This window comes from Natrix helvetica (genome assembly GCF_964273705.1).
Source record: "Natrix helvetica genome assembly, chromosome: 2".
NCBI lineage: Eukaryota > Metazoa > Chordata > Lepidosauria > Squamata > Natricidae > Natrix > Natrix helvetica.
This window is the reverse complement of record NC_138552.1, coordinates 138,071,393-138,091,200: the sequence shown is the minus strand read 5'-3', so window position 1 is coordinate 138,091,200 and position 19,808 is coordinate 138,071,393.

Below are 19,808 nucleotides of genomic sequence, written 5' to 3'. Positions count from 1 at the left end.
CAGCCTCCTATAATCCCAAGACTCAACAGCAGTCAAAGCCCTGAAAACTCCCCCTCTAAAGTTTAAGCTATCTATAAAGAGGAGAGGTGGGCTTCTACGGGTTCAACTGAGTTCAGGAGAACCCGTAGCTAAGGTTATGGCTAGTTTGGAGAACTTCCAAATCCCACTCCTGGATGGCCCCGCCCTGCCCACCTCACCCCACCCCTCCCAGGAGTCTCCATCCAGCTTGTTTTGGATGCACGGTAAGTACAGGGCCCGTGTGGAGGCTCGGGGAAGGGGAAAAACGGGTCTCCTGGAAGTTCCAGAAGTCTGCAAACGGCCCGTTTCCTCCCTCCAGAGCAGTGATGGGTTGCAGCCGGTACGTCCTGGTATGCATGTACCGGTGCCTGTCAGAAGCAGCAGCCACCGTACTGGAACAGTGCTTTGGAGGGCTTGCCTGCCCACTCTCATTCCTTACCTGTATTTGAAGGAAACGGGCCATTTGCGCACATGTACGCAGAGTACGGCGCCTGCGCGATGCTCTGCCGAGCAGCTGGAGCATTGCAAGCGGTGAGTGCGCATACGTGCGCAGCATGCCCATGATGCATGCCCGGATCATGTTGCAGCGTACCGGTTGCAACGGGAGCCGAAACCCACTACTGGTCCAGAGCCTGGGGGAGTCAGTTTTTGCCCTCCCTGAGGCTCAAGGAAAACCTCTGGAGCCTGGGGAAGGTGAAAAGAGCACCCCCGCCATGGTGCAGGAGGCCGACTAGGCCACACCCACCCTGCCCATGCCCACTCAGCAACTGGGCAGAGAACCCGTTGCTAAAATTTTTGAAGGCCACCCCTGATAAAGCGCCCTATCTTTCTATGGTCTTGTTCCTCTTCATCTGTAATCTGGATTCCACAAACCATTGTCTCAATAAAATGTGTATGTAATCTTCCTTTCCACAGCTGTATCCCATCTTTTGCATATATGACAATGGCCAGCTACTGGCTGTGTAACTCTGGAGGTAATCCCTCCCAGTGATTATTTTTTTCAGTACAGTAACAATTACCTCTATGTGTGAGCCTTGCCCTTGCAAAATGGCAGATATTCAGCTTTCAACATCCATTTGTGCCTAGCTTATAAGATTGACCAGTGGGTTTTTGTTTTTTGTTTATCCTATAATACTCTTTGCTTTTCTTAGTAATATCAAGTTTTTCATCAGAACAAATGAAATCCTAGATTTTTTTTGTTTTGTTTTGTTCAGTATGGAAAATGGAAAAGTTTCCTCTGGCCAGCAAAAGTAACACAGCGTAGAATTGGGCTTAGGAAACTTGAGAGAAGAAATCAAAGGAAAAAGAGAGAGGTGACAGATTCTGTATTCAGCCAAGACTAGTGAGTGTCCCTTGGCATAATTCAAAAATAAGGCTACGTTTATATAAAAGCACAATAAAAGCATTGCTTTTTATTGCAGAAAATACAATAAATTTTCTATCAATGCTGACAGCAGCTAAAGATAAAAAGCGAATTGTTCCCAGAAAAATAGATTACTATTAGAGAAGCACAGCGTGCACATCTGCCAAGATCTCGGGCACCTTGTTCATATTTTGAAGGAACTGCTTTAAAACATTTAAATGATCTGCAAAGAGTAAGCTATAAACCTCATTTTTCAATGTCTGCAGTGTCAAAGCTAAGGACTGATCTTAGCGGAGTGAAATACAGAGGAAAGAAGCCAACCACAATAGGAGGTTGTGCTTTATTCCGCCTCTTCAAGATCAGTTCCTTACTGTAACAACTCTAAAAATCTTTACCAAAGTGGGGGAGAAATCTGCCACAGATGGCTCTGCTTTAAACTATTGGAGGTTGAAATGTTCTCCGTGTGGGTGTCGGTGTTTCTGAAAGGAGGAATCTGACCTTCACCTGGTTAGTGAAGCAAGATTTACAACAGACTTATTTATAGGAAAAATATTATAGAAATAAGGAAGCCTTCACCATGTTGGAAAAAATATCCTTCTGGGTTCAGTTCCAAGTAGGGGGGAAAAAAACACTGGATTCATGGATGTTGCTTGGAAAAAAAGGTTTATTGATGATGGACAGGACCACATGGTTTGAAGACCTAGCGGGAAAAGGAGGATCTCATGCCTTGAAGATCTTGAAGAAAGAAAAAGGGGAGAGATGCTGAGAGAGCCTGAGTTTTATACCTTCTCTTGGGCTCCACCTTAGAGTTTCCTCTTCTTGTACAAGAAATGTATCCCATTGGCTGTCAGACTCCCAGGGGGCAGGAGTCTTAGCTAACTTGGTTGAGCTGTTGCTGGGAGATGATATAATGAAAGGGCTTTGGGATTCCTATTATGGCTTTGACCAGGAGGTAGATCTTTGTTATGCACAATAGACTGGCTCAGGCCTTAATGGGCCATTGACAAAGGTTGTGGGGGGGCAGGGAGCTGCAGGAAACTGCTTTGTCTTTAAAACATGTTTCTCCTTTCTCATCCAGGAAAATATAATATTCTGCCTTTTTTAAATATTTCCTAAAATATTTCATTTTTCTAGGAGAGGGGTGGGTGCTAACTTCCTATAACCACATCCTTCCGGAGGCCAAGAGCATGTGTGTGTGTGTGTGTGTGTTTGTGTGTGTTGTGTGCGGTGGGATTCAAAATTTTTTACTACCAGTTCTGTGGGCATGGCTTGGAGGGCATGGCAGTGGCTTGGTGGGCGTGGCAGGGGAAGGGTACTGTAAAATCTCCATTCCCTCCCCACCCCAGGGGACAGTTACTGCAAAATCCCCATTTCCTTCCGATCAGCTGGGACTCAGGAGGCAGAGAATAGATAGGGATGGAGCCAGTCAGAGGTGATATTTGCCAGTTCTGCGAACTACTCAAAATTTCCGCTACCAGTTCTCCAGAACTGGTCAGAACCTGCTGAATACCATCACTGGTGTGTGTGTGAAGAAAGGCAGGAAGGACCGACTTCAGATTGGTAATCCTTCACAGAAGTGTTTCTCAAGCCTCAAAAACTTTGACTAGGGAATTCTGGGAGTTGTAGTTGACGCATCTTAAAGTTGTCGAGGTTGAGCAATATGGCGTTTACAGAGTGACAGGTAAAGAAGGATCAGGGTATCAAACTACAATCCTCTTGTGGCAAATGAAAGGGGGAAGAGCTGGTATCTCTGGATTTGGACTGCCATCAAAACACTCCCGTAAAGCTGGGAGGGATCTTGCTCTAAAAAAAATATATGAATCTTTTCCCCATCCTCCAAGGTTTCTGAACCTTGAATGTCATTGAATATTGAAACTGTAGAGTTGCCTGTCCTGCCGGTTTCCTGATTTATGGCCGGTTTCCTGCGACTTCTCTCTTAGTTTTCCAAAATGGTATTCAGTAGGTATTAGCTGTGACATACAGCACCGCAATGCATCAGTTGTGTCAATCACATGAGTGTGAAAGACATACCTCCTACGTGCAGGTGATGCTAGAAAAGACTATGGGGTTTACTTTTTTTTTTTAACCATTGCAGGTAATTATGTTGTTGTTGTTGCTAGAATATACATTAATGTATTGACCCAGTATTCTACCTGTAGTCACACCAACTTGAATTCTCATTTCTTCTTTCCTATTCGTTTTTGTTCAGTTTCATGATGCCCATAGAATGTTCCCCCAAACTTGGTTTGTTTTTTCAGCTGAAATAAGTTAGATAGAATAGAATTCATTATTGGCTAAGTATGATTGGACTCACAAGGAATTTGTCTTTGGTGCATATGCTCTCAGTGTGCATAAGGAGAATAAAATACATTCATCAAGAATAAAAAGATACAACACTTAGTGATAGTCAAAGTTACTAATAAGCTATCAAATCATACTAGGAAACAAATAAAAACAACATAAATTGAAAAATACAAGCAACATGGTTATAGTCATAATTGAGAAGAGGTAGATACTAGGAAGGAAGAGAAGAATAATAGTAATACAGTCTTAGAAAATAATTTGACAGTGTTGTGGGAATTAGTTGTTAAGCTGAATGATGGCATTCAAGAAAAAAAAACAGTTCTTGTGTCTAGTTGTCTTGGTGTACTTTACTTTACTTTACTTTATTTCAAACTTTTATACCGCCCCCTCTCCCAAAAGGGACTCAGGGCGGTGTACAGTCAGATTAAAACACATAAATACATAAAAATAAATACAAACATAGTTAAATATTAAATACTTAAAAGAGGAGGCTGTAAAAAACTGTACCTAAAGTAAAGCAATTAAAACAATTTTAAAAATAACCCCTAAAAAATACCCAATTAAAATATCTGCCAGGAGGTAAGATAAGACTATGAATGGGCCAAGCCGGCTAAACGGAACAGGTGAGTCTTCAGTTTTTGTCGGAAGGAGCGGAAGTCGGTGGTGGTTCTGATATCGGGGGGGAGGTCATTCCAGAGGGTTGGGCCCATCACAGAGAAGGCTCTACTCCTAGGCGCCGCCCGTTGGCATTGCTTAGTGGACGGCACCAGGAGGAGTCCCTCCCTGTGAGAGCGAATTGGTCGCAGGGAAGTATGTGGTAGGATGCGATCCCGCAAGTAACTAGGTCCTGTGCCATGGAGTGCTTTAAAGATGGTAATTAACACCTTGAAACGCACCCGAAAGACCACAGGCAGTCAGTGCAGCTCGCGCAGGAACGGTGTTACGTGGGAGTACCTAGTACAGTGCTTTATAGTATAGTTTTGAGGGTAGGAGTTTAAACAATTTATGTCCAGGATGCGAGGGGTCTGTAAATAGTTTCACAGCCCTCTTTTTGACTCGTGCAGTATACAGGTCCCCAATGGAAGGCAGGTTGGTAGTAACTGTTTTTTCTGCAGTTCTAATTATCATCTGACGTCTTGTTGGGTTGCAGAACCAAACCAGACAGTTATAGAGGTGCAGATGACAGACTCAATAATTCCTCTGTAAAACTGAACATTCCCTTAGCAACATCCCTCAAACATTAATTCTGTAGTTCTAAATGCTGGGTTCCCTAATTGTTTTCAAGCAATTAAGGAAACACCACAACATATTTTTGAAGGAAAATAGCATGAGGATACAGTGCCACATATGTGTGGCTAGCCACCTGGTTTAGATTTTCTGCTGGGTATTTTGCATTCAAGAGAATGGCTCTCCAGCAAATTACTGTTGGTGCTTGACATGGCTGCAGAATTTACTATGGAACTGGATTTGCTCTTACCTACTCAGAAGTAAATCCTGCTGTTTTCAAGGGCTTCTTTAAACATAAGCACAGGTAATTGAGAGGGACAATCTCTTAGTTGCTAAAGGCTGCATTGAACACATTTAAGTCCAGCGAGGTTGGACCATATCATACACCTGGGCAAATGTCAATCCTTTGAGGAAGGTCAAATTACATCTACTGCAGGGATTCTAGAAATGCTACGGTATTGGTCTAGAGCAGGGATATCCAACCTTGGAAATTTTAAGGCTTGGGAACTTCAACTCCCAGAATCCCCTCATGCTGGCTGAGGAACTCTAGGAATCGAAGTCCACAAGTCTTAAAGTTTCCAAGGTTGGACATCCCTGGCCTAGGGTAATATTAAGAGGACCCTGAAAGCCCATTTAAAATCTTCCCTGTCCTCTTTTTAAGGATAACAAAATCAAGGCAGAGTTCTTCTGAATCTCTTGCTTACACTTCTTACTTTCCCAGAGCAGCCATTTTCCCTCTCCTTGTTCCATCTCATAGCCCAAGCTAAATTCTTCTACAGCATGGGAAGATTTTGGAAGGGGGTGGAGGAGAATTTCTCCCCTTTTCTACAGGTTTCTCTCAAAATGGCAGGAGTGAATGATGTCTCTTTTTCAGGAATCATCAGAAGGCGCACCAAGGACCCTTGTAAAGAGACTTGCATTGTCTCTTTGCATGTTAGGAGCCTGATCACGCGGGTAAATGGGGAGAGATGGATAAGAGCAATAGCAATAGCACCTAGATTTATATACTGCTTCACAGTGCTTTTACAGCCCTCTCCAAGGGGTTTACAGAGTCAGCATATTGCCCCAACAATCTGGGTCCTCATTTTGCCGACCTCGGAAGGATGGAAGGATGGGCCAACCTCGAACTCCAGCAGTGACGTGCATCATGAAAAGAAAAAAAAAATGTAAAAGGAAAAAGCTGAGCTAGTTGCTGCCTCACCGTGGATGACTCTGCTTAACTGTTTAAAAAGCCTCTAAAAAGCACCCTCTAGTATGAGGCAGGAGAACTGCATGCCTCATCTAGTCTGACTTTAGGCGTTTTATGATCACTCGAGCAGAGTTAAGCAAGGGTTAAAAGCCTAAAAATTCCTGACGTAGGTGAGGCACGCAATTCTCCTGCCTCATAGTAGAGGGCGCTTTTTTAGAGGCTTTTTGTAACAGTTAAGCAGAGTCATCCACAGAAGGCAGGCAAAGAGCCATGCTGTAGCACACACACTTTCCCCCAGCTTCTTTCTTTTGGAAGGCTCAGATCGGCTTCCCTCCGGCTTCTCTGCCTCTCCTCTCACCCCAGCCTGCCAGCAGGAGGTGAGTGGGTGGGCTTTATTGCATTCCAGGCATTTCCCACCCAGACAGCAGGCTGCATTTGCAATGGTGGAGGTGTTTGGGGAAGGCAGCAGGGGAATGGAGGGGATGGCAGAGGAGCTGCTTTCAAGCCACTGGAAAAGATATCCAATCCAACTTGTGTGTGTGTGTGTGTGTGTGTGTTTGTTTGAGAGTGAGTGAGAGAGGGAAGGGGGTAGGAGAGATAGTCCAATCCAACGTGTGTGTGTGTATGTGTGTGTGTGTGTGTTTGAGAGATGGGGAAGAAGGGAGAGAGGGAGGAAGGAGGGGAAGGGAGAAGAAAAAGAAAATGAAAAAAGGAAACTTATTTCGCAAAGGAGAAAAACAAATGCTGTCGCTTTAAATTGGAACTGAGCATGCCTGGCTGTGGAATTCTGGGAGTTGAAGTCCACAAGTCTAAAAATATTTGAAACCCACCACTGTGCCAGTGCCTCACCAACCATAAACCTCACCGCACGTCACTGAACTCTGTGTACAGAGTAAGCCTGTAACACGGCATTCTAACCAATATGCCACCATGGCTTCCCATAATAGCACTAACCCAGTATATTATATGTCAGGCAAGTTTCTGTATTTAAGAGACCGGAGAATTTTCTGCCTCTCTTTCTTCTAAAGGTAGTTTAGCTCCAAGTGAGATCTACAGATAGGAAAGCCTTACCTTTCTTAAGTTATCCCCTATGGATGGAGCTGGGATTGGATGTACAAAAGCCAGTAATGCATTGTATATAATAATTTAAAGATGACTGTTAGTCCTGGTGATATATCCACCTTAAAATGATGAGAAATCATGTCTCTGTTTTCAGCCAGAGGCATCTCTAGAGCTAGCAAAAAAAGGGGGATTTGAGAGCCATGGGCTGCAGATCACCTCAGATGTAGTGCTATCTGTGAACCCCTCACTCCTGGTCCTAGTTTACTAGATAGGCTTTAATACCAAACAAATATCCATAAAAGTGGCTTTCTAGGCAGTTTTGCTGGTTATCTGGATCCAAAGAGAAGAAAATGGATAATGATTTGCTTCTTACGCCCTCTGGCTATTGTACTGCTTGCTGCTCTATCTTAGAACAACAGCAATTCAATTAAGGGGGGGGGGATCCTGAACCTTTCACAAATGTCAGCAATATATAAATGTTGGTATGTCAAAAATAAATCCTTCACTTTTAAATCACCTGCTTCAAGATGTATTGAGATGCTCAATTCGCATTAAAGAAGCGCTACAAATTTCATTTCACCTCTCACATTTATATAGTTTATGTATTCAATAATGTATTTTCTGTTTGACTTTGGAAACTCTAAAAAGGAGAAAATATAGGGATTAGATATAGATTCTTCTCCAGAAGAATGAAGCTGCTGGGGAGAAAATGTGGGTAGAATTTCGGTCTCCCTTAGCATGGATAATTGATGACAATCATAAACCTAGGAATAACATATGTGTTTCTCTGCCACCCCCAAAAGTTGGTTTGCAATGTCAGTTGCATATTATGAAGTTATATTTTTATACACATATTAAAACAAGGCACATTGCACTTACTCATAAAGAGGCTGAAGTGTTGTTCAATGCAGGCATTATGTTGTTGTTGTTAGTTGTGAAGTCGTGTCCAACCCATCGCAACTCCATGGACAACATTCCTCCAGGCCTTCATGTCCTCTAACATCCTCTGGAGTCCATTTAAGCTCACGCCTACTGCTTCAGCGACTCCATCCAGCCACCTCATTTTCTGTTGTCCCATTCTTCTTTTGCCCTCAGTCTTTCCCAGCATTAGGCTCTTCTCCAGTGAGTCCTTCCTTCTCATTAGGTGGCCAAAGTATTTGAGTTTCATCTTCAGGATCTGGCCTTCTAAAGAGCAGTCAGGGTTGATCTCCTCTAGGACTGACCGGTTTGATCGCCTTGCAGTCCAAAGGAGTCGCAGGAGTCTTCTCCAGCACCATAGTTCAAAGGGCTCAATTCTTTGGTGTTCAGCCTTCCTTATGGTCCAACTTTCACAGCCATCCACTCCCTTCTCCAGTGAGTCCTGGCATTATATAAATCCCTATACCGCAATGCCACAGATATACAGTACATTGATGGCCAAAATCAGAGAAGAGAGATAAAGGTAATGTTAATACTAACAGTACTTAACATAATACATAGTTTAAACTAAAGTGTGGTAAGGGAAGAAATCATTAGATCACAGTTAACATTAATAATTCCAAAGTGAGATGTGACCCTACCAAAAAATAAGGATGAAATTTAGGCCAACCATATCTGGTTTGCAAATTTCCAGATGACCAGTAGATGGCAGCAGAACTTTTCAATATCTATAGAGATTCTCAGTCATCCAGGTCATGGTTGTCCCAAAGGTGTTTTTTCAAGAGGCAACTGGGCTTTCTGGTTCTCTTCAACAGTTTTGCAGCTCAAAAATTGGGGTTCTACTAAAGCCCACAGGTAGAATAACTGGGGATAGGCATTTCTCCTGAATCCACAGGTATTATTTTTCTTGAGTTTCACTTGATCATGAGATCATTTACCCACAAAGGTAGTATGCCGAAGCTCAAATGGTAATAGTAGATTAAAGGAATGCTTTGTGGCAGCCTCAGACTTATTTCTTTAGGAGTTTTCACTTTTTGGTAAATTCATGGAGTTTGGCAGAGGTAAGCACTCCTGATGGAATATAAAGACTCTCTTAGAAGAATTATATGTATAGAATGCAGGTGGCATTAGGCCTTTAATAAATATGCTATTTTGGGCGCATATGTTTCCATCTTTATTTTGTTATAAGGAACTTCAACCAGGCAAAAAGTTTCATACATCTGCAGAGTATTCCACACACACATCAAAGCATAAAGACTATGTGGTGGCATCTTGAAATAGAGCCTGGAACCAGTATAAAATGGTGTTGTTAAGTCTATGAAGCAGGCAAGGTTAGAGAACAGGAGCCACTAGGTGTAATGGCATGTGGGAATGACCTTGGGGGGACAGAAGTGTAGGAAGTTATCACCCAGCCCTCTCCCAGAAAAATGAAATATCCTAGGAAATATTGAAAAGGCAAAATATTTCTCTGGATGTGAAAAGGAAGAAACGTGTTTTATTAAAGAGAGAATAGCTCCCTGCAGTTTCCTGCCCATCCCCCTTTGTCAATGGGCCATTAAGAAGGCCAAGCTAGTCCACTTTACATAATAAAGAGTTCTCCCCATCAGCTCCAGGGGGACGGAATTAAGGCATGATAATATTGGCCCTTTACCCAACTCCCCACATGGCATCTGAGAACTCAACCAAACCTGGATTCAAAACGCAGCCTAGAGAGTTGCCCCGGCATGGCCCCATGGGAGTCTGACAACCAATTAGAAGACAAGCTCAAGATCAAAGGCCAGAGAGGGCATAAAACCAGGGACTCAGCATCTCAGTCCTCCCTTCTCTTCTTCTCCACCAACATTGAAGCATGTGATCACCTTTTCTGTTCAGGGCTCAAGCCATGTGGTCCTTTCCACCATTAAAACCATCTTTCCAAGCAGCCTCCATATCTCCAGTGTCTTTTTCCTCACTTGGAGCCGAACCCAGAAGGACATTTCTCCCAACAGAAGGAAGAACTGCAGGCAAGTCAGCTTAGGCTGCAGAAGCAATGGGAGCATGGCAAACCTTCCCTGATTATTTGGACAAGGCAAGGGGGAAGAAATGTACGTTCAAACTTGCAAGATTCTGTTAATGTAACTTTACAGTAAAGACAGAGCTAGTACTACAAGCTGACCTTAGGAGTCTTCGAATGTAGTTTAATGTGGTAGAATATTGCAAGAGAATCTTGAAAACCTGTCAAACTCCCTATCTACTTTCATCTATACCTACCACAATCAAGCTGAAATTGTTTTGAGTTCCTTTCTCACGTTTTCTACTTTCCAAGAACTCAGATATCTTTTCTGTAATGGCTCAACATTCTCTTCTCCCATTCTCTAACCCACAGTCCTTGAGCCAGTTCAATATGGTTGCATATACACGAGATTCCAAATTAGACTTTTAAAAGCTAAAAAAAAAAAAGCCTTATATGCATGAATCGACCCAATTTGCTTTGTTTGCTGTTAGGATTTTGTTCCTAAAGAGTCACATTCTTTAAATATTCTATAAATATCAAATTACCATCAAGAAACATCTTCCTTAAAAAATGGACTACCCAAACTTGTTATCCATTCTTAAAACTAAACAAGAAGTGCTCTATTCAAAGTCTTATCTTTCCTGGAGAAGAAAATGAATGAAGAATGTTGTGAGTATCCATGGAAACTTTCTTCAATGCTTGCAAAGCCTTCCTGCCCCATAGGACTTTATATATTTTTTATTCCCCCCCCCCCCCATTAATAATCATCAATGGTAGCCTGGGCTTTGCAGCAAATTCAGCACCTCTGCTTTCAATGAAATTTACTTCTAGGTATCTATGTTTAAGATTGCAGTTATGCTAATCTGATGAATAATATCAAATAAATTGAGTAGCTCCTATTTACATTAAGGGGAACAGCTCCTATCACTGACTTCCCATTCTCTTTTGAGATACTGAGTCTTTTCACTTACATGTGTTTTGCATAACTGATGAACTTCTACCCTTCAAACTTGACCATTGTATCGCTGGGATCAGACTGCATCTTTGGCTTCTTCAGCATATCTAATGTAACAATTATTTCATTTTATTCTCCTCATGCCTTATGAAACAAGGCAATCTAATTCATACCAAACATTATGGATGTGACAGCATGGTATGGGCCAGATGTGATCATTTAGAGGTTTGCTCCTTTGTAAAATTAATCGTAATGCATCTAAAAGGTGATACACATAGAATTTAAATCCTTCTAGTTTAATTTGTTCATTTGATCCAATTTATGCTTATACAGCCAAGTATAAGGCCTTTAGCAACTGCTTGCAACCATAGCATAAGATTTTCATGATCATCTTTAAACAGATTTCTTCAAAGGGCAAATAAAGACTGAGTTGTTGAAAGTTTGGCAACTGGATACATTGCTATAGAATCCCACATATCTTTTAAGTCAATACTATAGACGTGATTTTCTTGATCTTTCTGCTGATCTCTTGTTGACGTACCTGAGAAGTGGCTACTAATCAAGGAGGGATACAGTACGTAAGTACACTTGCAATGTTATCGTACACTGCTTTTGTATTATCGCATTGTATTGTATTACAGTATTATTGTAAACAGTTTGGTTTAGTAGTTAAGGTGCCAGGCTAGAAAGCAAGGGGCCATGAGTTCAAGACCCACCTTAACCATGAAAGCCAGATGGGTGACTTTGGGCAAGTCACTCTCTCTCAGCCCAACTCACTTCACAGGGTTGTTGTTGTGGGGAGAAAAGAAAGAGGAAAGTGTATTGGGTATGTTCACCACCTTGAGTTATTTGTAAAAATAATACAAGTGGGAAATCAATAAATCTGCTAACCTTTTCCCAGGTTCTAGGAAGCCCATAACACCAACTGCCCTCTAGAAAGGGTCTAAAAGTTATTTTAATAGTATATATTAGCAGTATTCTATAAAAAAAAGTTTATTTATTGCTTTATTAATGACAACTGCTTATAAGCCACTGTGTTACAAATGTGGTGGTGGTGATAATGATGTCACTTCCCCATTTTCTCTTTTATTCTTACAGAAAATTCCCTTTTTTTAAAATTATCACCACCAATTTATGATTTGCCATTGAGGCATTTATAAAACCATCAGAAAAGGAGCTGTAGAGTTGGTTCATGGATACAACTGATTCATTCAAAAGTTGAAGCCGGGAAAGCTCAGTTTAAAAACCACAGATGAAAAATCTTGACCTGTAATGATTTTTCTCCTTTTTGCCCTTGTGGTTTAGTACTTGTTCATTGTGGGCGATCTTAGTTCTGTGCAGGGCAGGCAAAAGGGTGATGTGGAGCACAAACTGAAAGCTTATTACAAGCTGGGCTTCACTCAAATTAAAATTTTCACTGAACTCACTGGAACAAAATTAAAACCCAAGGTTTTTGGAGAAGCAGTTATGGCTACATTTTTGCAATCCGCTAGTCAGGTAAAAGGACTACAAAGCCAGAATAAGATATCCAAATCAGACATACGTAAACACAGCTGTTTACAAAATTGTTTGCTCCCTTGCTTTATTTTTTTTGGGGGGGGGGGGAGAGAAAGAAAGGAAGAGTATAGTGTTTCTCTGTAAGCAAAAGAAATGGATTTTTGCCTGCTGCTCTGTTGATAGCACTCTTTGCTGTGCCTGTGACTGAGCCAAGAATTAAACCCTCCTTTTTTTCTGAAACATTTGACATCCATTCATTCTAGCATTGATTTTGTAAATGGAATGACAACAAAGGGGAGTTGTTATAAACAAAGATTTGGGATAGTTTCCCCCTGAGCATGCTTTTGCTTTAATTACAGTCTGCCAATATTTGCATGCCATTTGTCAGTGCCTTGAATTGAGCTGTGTTTTTTTATTTCTTTCTTTCTCCCCTTCCTCATTGTTCACAAGAGCAGTCAGAAAAAATCCTGAGCAGCTCTTTCACGCCACTCTCTGGTTCAAGAGTGTGCTTCATTTTACATCAGCCTTCCGTTGTGGTTTAGCCTTCAATATGGAGCTTTGTATTATCTTCGGAGTAAATCCTCTGCATCACAATTGTATTGTTCAACTGTGACCCGATGGGCATCACAGTTCTGAGGATTTGCCAGGATATCACAAATTACTTTTAATGCATTTCATAGAAAGGTTCAAGTATTGTCTTTTCACTTTAGCAGCATGATAACGAAGTTGGCTACATTAACAAGAACCTTGTTTATAGAACCTTGAGGTCAAATGAATTCATACATATATACCCCTCATGCTACAGTAGTCCTTGACTTAAAGTTCAATTAGTGACCGTTCAAAGTTACACTGAAAAAAGAGACTTATGGCTGGTTTTCACACTTACGACCATTGCAGCCTCCCCTTGGTCACACGATCAAAATTTGGATGCTTGGCAACTGACTCATATTGATGATGGTTGCAGTGGCCCAGGGTCAGAAGGTCATGAAGGGATCAGCTTTTGTGACCTTCTGACAAGGAAAATCAATGGGGAAACCAGATCCACTTAACCACCGTGCTAGTAACTTACCAACTGCAGTGATTCACTTAACAACTGAGGCATGAAAGGTCATAAAATGGGACAAAATCCACTTAACAAATGTCTCACTTAGCAACAGAAATTTTGGACTACCTGTATTCCCTTTCAGGGTAAGCAACATTATGAAAGTGCAGACACAAACAAATTCTTGATTTGAAATAGCTGGAGATCTTTACTTCTAACTAATCCTACTAATCCTCCTACTAAACCGTAGGAGACTAAAGTCCTAAAATTAAGGACATCAGACAACAATTTCAGCTAATCTTGCCCCAGTTGGTATCTTCCAAATGTGTTGGACTTCAGTTTCCCTAATTCCCCAGATGACATGACAAATAGTTTGGGGAATTTTGGGAATTAATCCAATGTATCAAGAAGATACCAATTTGAAAAAAAAGTCTTAAAATGTAATTCACCATACTCTTTTTTTAAGTTAAAAAAAATGTTATTCTGCTGTCTACAAAAACCAAACAGCAACTATTACTACTACTATTACATGTCTCAGTATAGCCAGACTCTTCAGATTACAGGTATAATTTTACATATTTTAGAATTAAATCTCCTTATGTTTAATGATCTTCTTAGGCTTTCAGCCTAGTATAGCTTAAAACAGAAACTCCTTAAATTTTAGGTCCAGAAATCAACAAACAAGCACAAAAATTAAAACTTTAAATATATACAGCCTTCAAAAGAGCAGTCTCTCCTCCCCCATCAATCTCTGTAACTGAAATACAAATATAAAGGTGGGTTTTAACTTCCTACATGTTAGATATCCATACTAGCTACAATGATTTCCACCAAGGTCCTCTGTTCCGGCGGGAACAGAGGTTTAATCTTATTGGTCGAAGGGTCTGACAGCTCCCTATAAAAGGGCTGTTGTCAGACTCAACCTTCGCTGGATTGTTCTTACTTGTTGTGTTATAATAAAGAGCTGTTGTTACCGTTAAGCCTGTGTGTCCCTATCCATTACCCAACCCAACACTGGCGACGAAGGTGGGATTGGAAGGCAACTAGGCTAACCGAAAAGAGCGAAGAATCCAGCAAGTGCATCCAGCCCGGAGCTCAGCGCGGCTTCGAGCAGCCATTTTTGAGCGGCAAACTCAAAATGTCCTCTGAACACAAAATGGCCATGCACGCCCCACCGACTCCATATGACCCAGTCACTGAGCACTGGGAGTCGTACATGCCATGATATGACTGCTTCCTGGAGGCAAACGACTTCATGGGCCTTTCTGAAGGCCGCAAGAATAACATGTTCCTCGGGTACTGTGGCCAAGAAGTGTTTGAGACAGCAAAAGACCTCTCCGAGCCAACACCATTCCAGTCAGTTGCCTGGTCTGTGCTCCAGCAGATGCTTAGGACTCATTACGCGCCCAAGCTGTCCAAGCACGTTCGCCAGCATGAGTTCCATATCAGGAACCAAAAGGAGGGCGAGTTGATTAATGAGTATGTTGCCGCACTTTGTAAAGCCACAGTGTACTGTGAATTCAGAGACTTAGACAAGCTGATTCTGGACCGCATAATATGTGGCGTTCGGGACATTAATTTGCAGAGGAGGTTGCTGGCGAAATCAAACCTCACTCTGCAAATCGCCCTGGACGAAGCCAGGGCATCAGAATCAGCTGTCAAATCGACTGAAACCCTGCAGCGCCAAAACGCGCCCCAAGAAGCGCGGAAAACTACATGCATTCATTGCAAGGCCGCAGAGCCCGAGACTTCTGAAGAAGATGACAGCTGCTGCATGCGCAGTAGCCGCGCCCATCCGGCGCGCAAATTTAAGCAGCGTCTCCCGCCTTGCGCAAGCTGCTAGACCGGCTTGCCATTTCCACAACTCAACCTGCAAGTGCGGCGAGTGAAAGAGGCACATCACCAAGGTGTGCCACAGCGCATTCCCTGCCACTGCCTGGCAGCCTAGAGACACACCAAGCTGCCAACCAAGGCCCGACCAAGGGGCCTGGATGAAGCTACCACAGCGCTCAGAGGGCGACTGCAGAGTCACCCACCACATATCGATCGGACAAGTCCGCACCAGGCGGCCAAAAAAGCTGAACGTCATCGAGGACTCTCCATGTGAGATGGAGATCGAAACCGGGTCATCACTAACCATCATACCGTGGTCTACCCTGAAACAGGCTATCCCTAGCTTCAAGAAACAGCCCCTTCGCACCCCTGACATCCACCTACGTGATTACCAGGGAAACCGGGTCCCCATCGTGGGCCAAGGGACCTTCCAGGTGACATTCAAGCAATTTAGCAGAAAACTCCCAGTGACAGTGGTCAGCGGCAACCGGCAGAGCCTCCTGGGGCTAGACTGGTTCCAAGCCCTGGGCCTAGAGGTGACTGGTATCAACTCCTTGAAGGATGACGGCGCTGAAGCCATCTTTAAGGAGTTCGAGGACGTCTTCGGCACCGGTCTTGGTAAGTATATGGGGACCCGAATTTCATTTAATTTGGACCCCAACATAGCCCCAATAAGGCTAAAACCCAGGAGAGTTCCTTTTGCTCTCTGACCCAAAATTGACAGGGAAATTGACAAGCTCGTAGCCAGGGAATCCTAGAGCCGGTCGATCATGCACGCTGGGAGACCCCTATAGTGACACCTTTCAAATCTGACGGGTCAGTCTGCATCTGCGCAGACTACAAATGCACAATTAATAAAGCGCTACAACAAAACGCCTACTCTGTACCCATTGTACAGCATCTCCTCCATTCATTAGGCCCTGGAAAAAATTTCGCGAAATTGGACATGGCGCAGGCATACCAACAATTGCCTGGAGATGGTGCTACGGTGGAGACCCAAACCATTGTGATGCACAGGGGTGCATTCAAATGTCACCGCCTGCAATTCGGTGTTAGTATCGCCCCTGGACTGTTCCAAAGCATCATGGAACGGCTTTTGCAGGGGATTCCAGGAGTCGTCTCCTATTTTGACGACATCTTGGTATCAGCTGCAAACGAGGCGCAACTTTTAAAACGAGTACGAACAGTTTGGGCTAGAATTAGAGAAAAAGGCCTCCATCTTAAAAAAGAAAAATGCCAAATAAATGTGCCAAGGGTTGAATTCCTAGGGTTCCTCTGGGATTCACCCGACCTCACAAAAAATTAAAGCTATTCAGGACGCCCCCACACCTTGCAATCAAACCGAGCTGCAGGCGTTCCTCGGGCTCCTTAACTTTTTCAGTGTCTTTCTAAAACAGAAAGGCACCATTGCTGAGCCCCTACACCGTCTCCTGGCTAAAAATGCAAAGTGGACCTGGGGAAAAGCCGAGGCAACCACATTTGCCGCGGTAAAACGACTCCTGTCAGCAGATTCTTTCCTCGTCCAGTACAGCCAGAACCTGCCGTTGGTGCTGGTCAGCGACGCTTCACCGTTCAGCGTCAGTGCCATCCTCAGCCACCGCATGCCCAACTGAACTAAACCCCCCATAGCATTTTACTCCAGGACCCTATCCACCACAGAGCGGAACTACAGCCAGTTGGACCATGAGGCTTTGGCTGCTGTGGCCGGAGTAAAAAGATTTCATGAGTACATTTATGGGCGGGACTTCGAACTAACCACAGACCACAAGCCGTTGTTGGGCTTACTGGCTGGGGACTGACCTACTCTAGTATCATTATCTCCCCGCATGACCAGATGGACTATTTTCCTGGCTGCCTACTCCTACCGCCTTATCCACTGACCTGGCTCCACTTTGGGGCACACTGACGCTCTCAGCTGCTGCCCGTTACCAGAACTTCTTGCTGACCCTACCCCCGAGATGCCAGTCCTCCTCATTGTCTGCCTGGAGACTGGACCTGTCTCATCCTCTGACATTGCCAGTCACTCTGCGAAGGACTCCACCATCAAGCAAATTTTGAACTGGGTGTGGAGGGGGTGGCACAAGGGACCTGTTGGGGCTGATTTTAAAATGTATTTTGCTAAACGTGGCAAACTATTGGTGGTCAATGGCTGTCTACTGTGGGGGGACCGGGTCGTTGTTCCACCCAAACTGCGCATTGCGGTATTAGAGGCTTTTCACGTAGGGCATCCAGGAATTTTCAGGATGAAGTCTTTGGCTAGGAGTTACGTGTGGTGGCCTAACATGGACAGGGAGATCGAAGAATGGATGGCTACCTGCACACCGTGCCAGGAGTCCAGACCAGCTCCCCCAGAGGTGCACGCTAAGGAGTGGGAGCGACCTCAAGCACCATGGTCTAGGGTGCACATTGACTTTATTGACCCAGTTCACTGCCAGACATTTCTCATAGTTGTGGACGCCTACTCGAAGTGGTTAGAGGTAGTCCTGATGACCTCCACAACGGCAGAAGCGGTCATCAAGGTGCTACGGAGACTTTTCTCCATGCATGGCCTGCCCGACGTCTTGGTCTCTGACAATGGGCCCCAATTCACGGCCATGCAATTTGAGACCTTCCTAGCAGCTCAGGGAATCAGGTATGCCGTGGTTGCGCCATTCCATCCGGCTTCCAATGGTCAGGTGGAGAGAATGGTGAGATCTGCAAAAGAGGCCCTCTCTAGGATGGGCCCGGGTGATTGGCAAACACAAGTTAATCACTATTTACTAATTCAGCACATCACACCCAGTGCCACTACTGGGAGAAGCCCCTCCGAGCTCCTTATGGGTCGTCGGCTAAGGTCCCACTTAGACCAGCTACACTCCACTTATTCTGCCTCGTCGCCCCCTTTAGCGTAGGGGATTCGGTATACGCTCACAACTACGCCGGGGGATTCCTGCCACAGTTATAGGCATCACCGGCCCTCGCTCTTACCTCCTAGAGCTCGAGGACGGTAGGAATTGAAGAAGGCATATTGACCAACTCCATGGCTGCCTCTCCAACTCCACTCTTAGACAACCAGAGGTAACTCCTGCACGAGTTAGCCAAAGCCCTACCCAAATGGAGCAAACGCTCACTCCTTCTACAGTCAGCTCAAGCCCGAGGATACCAGGAAACGTATCTGGTTTTGTTGCAGGCCTGCAGTGAGTTCCGAGCAAACCGGCTCCAGAAGCTCCAGCCATGGCCTGTGGAAGGTTCCAGGAGTTTCCACCAAGCAGAGCTGCGGAGCAAACAGGTCCGTTTGACCTGTCCAAAGAAACCCCTCCTACTGAACTGCGCAGGTCAGCCAGAGCTACCCAAAAGCCCGCCTACCTGCGTGACTACGTTACCAGTAGGATTGTTCCATCTAAGAGGGGAGGGGTGTTAGATATCCATACTGGCTACAATGGTTTCCACCAAGGTCCTCTGTTCCGGTGGGAACAGAGGTTTAATCCTATTGGTCGAAGGGTCTGACAGCTTCCTATAAAAGGGCTGCTGTCAGACTCAACCTTCGCTGGATTGTTCTTACTTGTTGTGTTATAATAAAAAGCTGTTGTTACCGTTAAGCCTCTGTGTGCCTATCCATTACCCAACCCAACACTACAGGTATTGTTCCAATTTAGTATAAGTGCTGCTGAAGCAAAAACAACCTATTTTTTTAAAAATAGTGTCATTTGTGATGGACTGCTTGCATGATTAATGTCTTCCATTTTGATATTCAGAGGCGAATGCTATTAATGTTTGCACATTGAACCGTTAGCTCACCTTAAAAAAAAAAAACTAAGCCTTCCACACATCCCAAACTATTAAGCTCAACCATCCCAAACAGAACTGATGCTCAAGAAAAATAGGACAAATTTTCCTAACCATATAGGCATCTGGGGGACAAGAGAAGAGACAACGCATGTGTTCACAATGCCAGATCTGCATTGTGCAGGGAAACCGGTGCTCACACTGAGAATACTATAAAACAAAATAAAGTAGTAACAGAATAAAGGAAAGCCAACCAGATCCTTCTGAATCCATAAACTCTTTTTGGATTCGTACAGTTTATGAACGCTACTTATTTATCCCTGTCAGTTATCCATATATTATTTATTTAAGCCATCATTTGGGTGTGTCATTTCTTTTCCCTTTATCAAACATTACACTGCTACCAGTTTTTTTTAAAGGGAGTTTGGAACAAAAAAATTAACGAGCCGCAGCTCATTCAGTTTCTTTCATGTTTAAAGGTCCGATTGAGCAACTCCATGGACTTCGGCTGAAAAGCTCATTGATCCTCCCACGCAGCATTGCAACCTAGTTCACCAGCCGCTTCTAAACAGCGCGCGCTCGTCGTTTCCGGAAGCCTCTCTACCACAAAAAAAAGCTCTCCTGTCGCCCAACCTCGGGTCT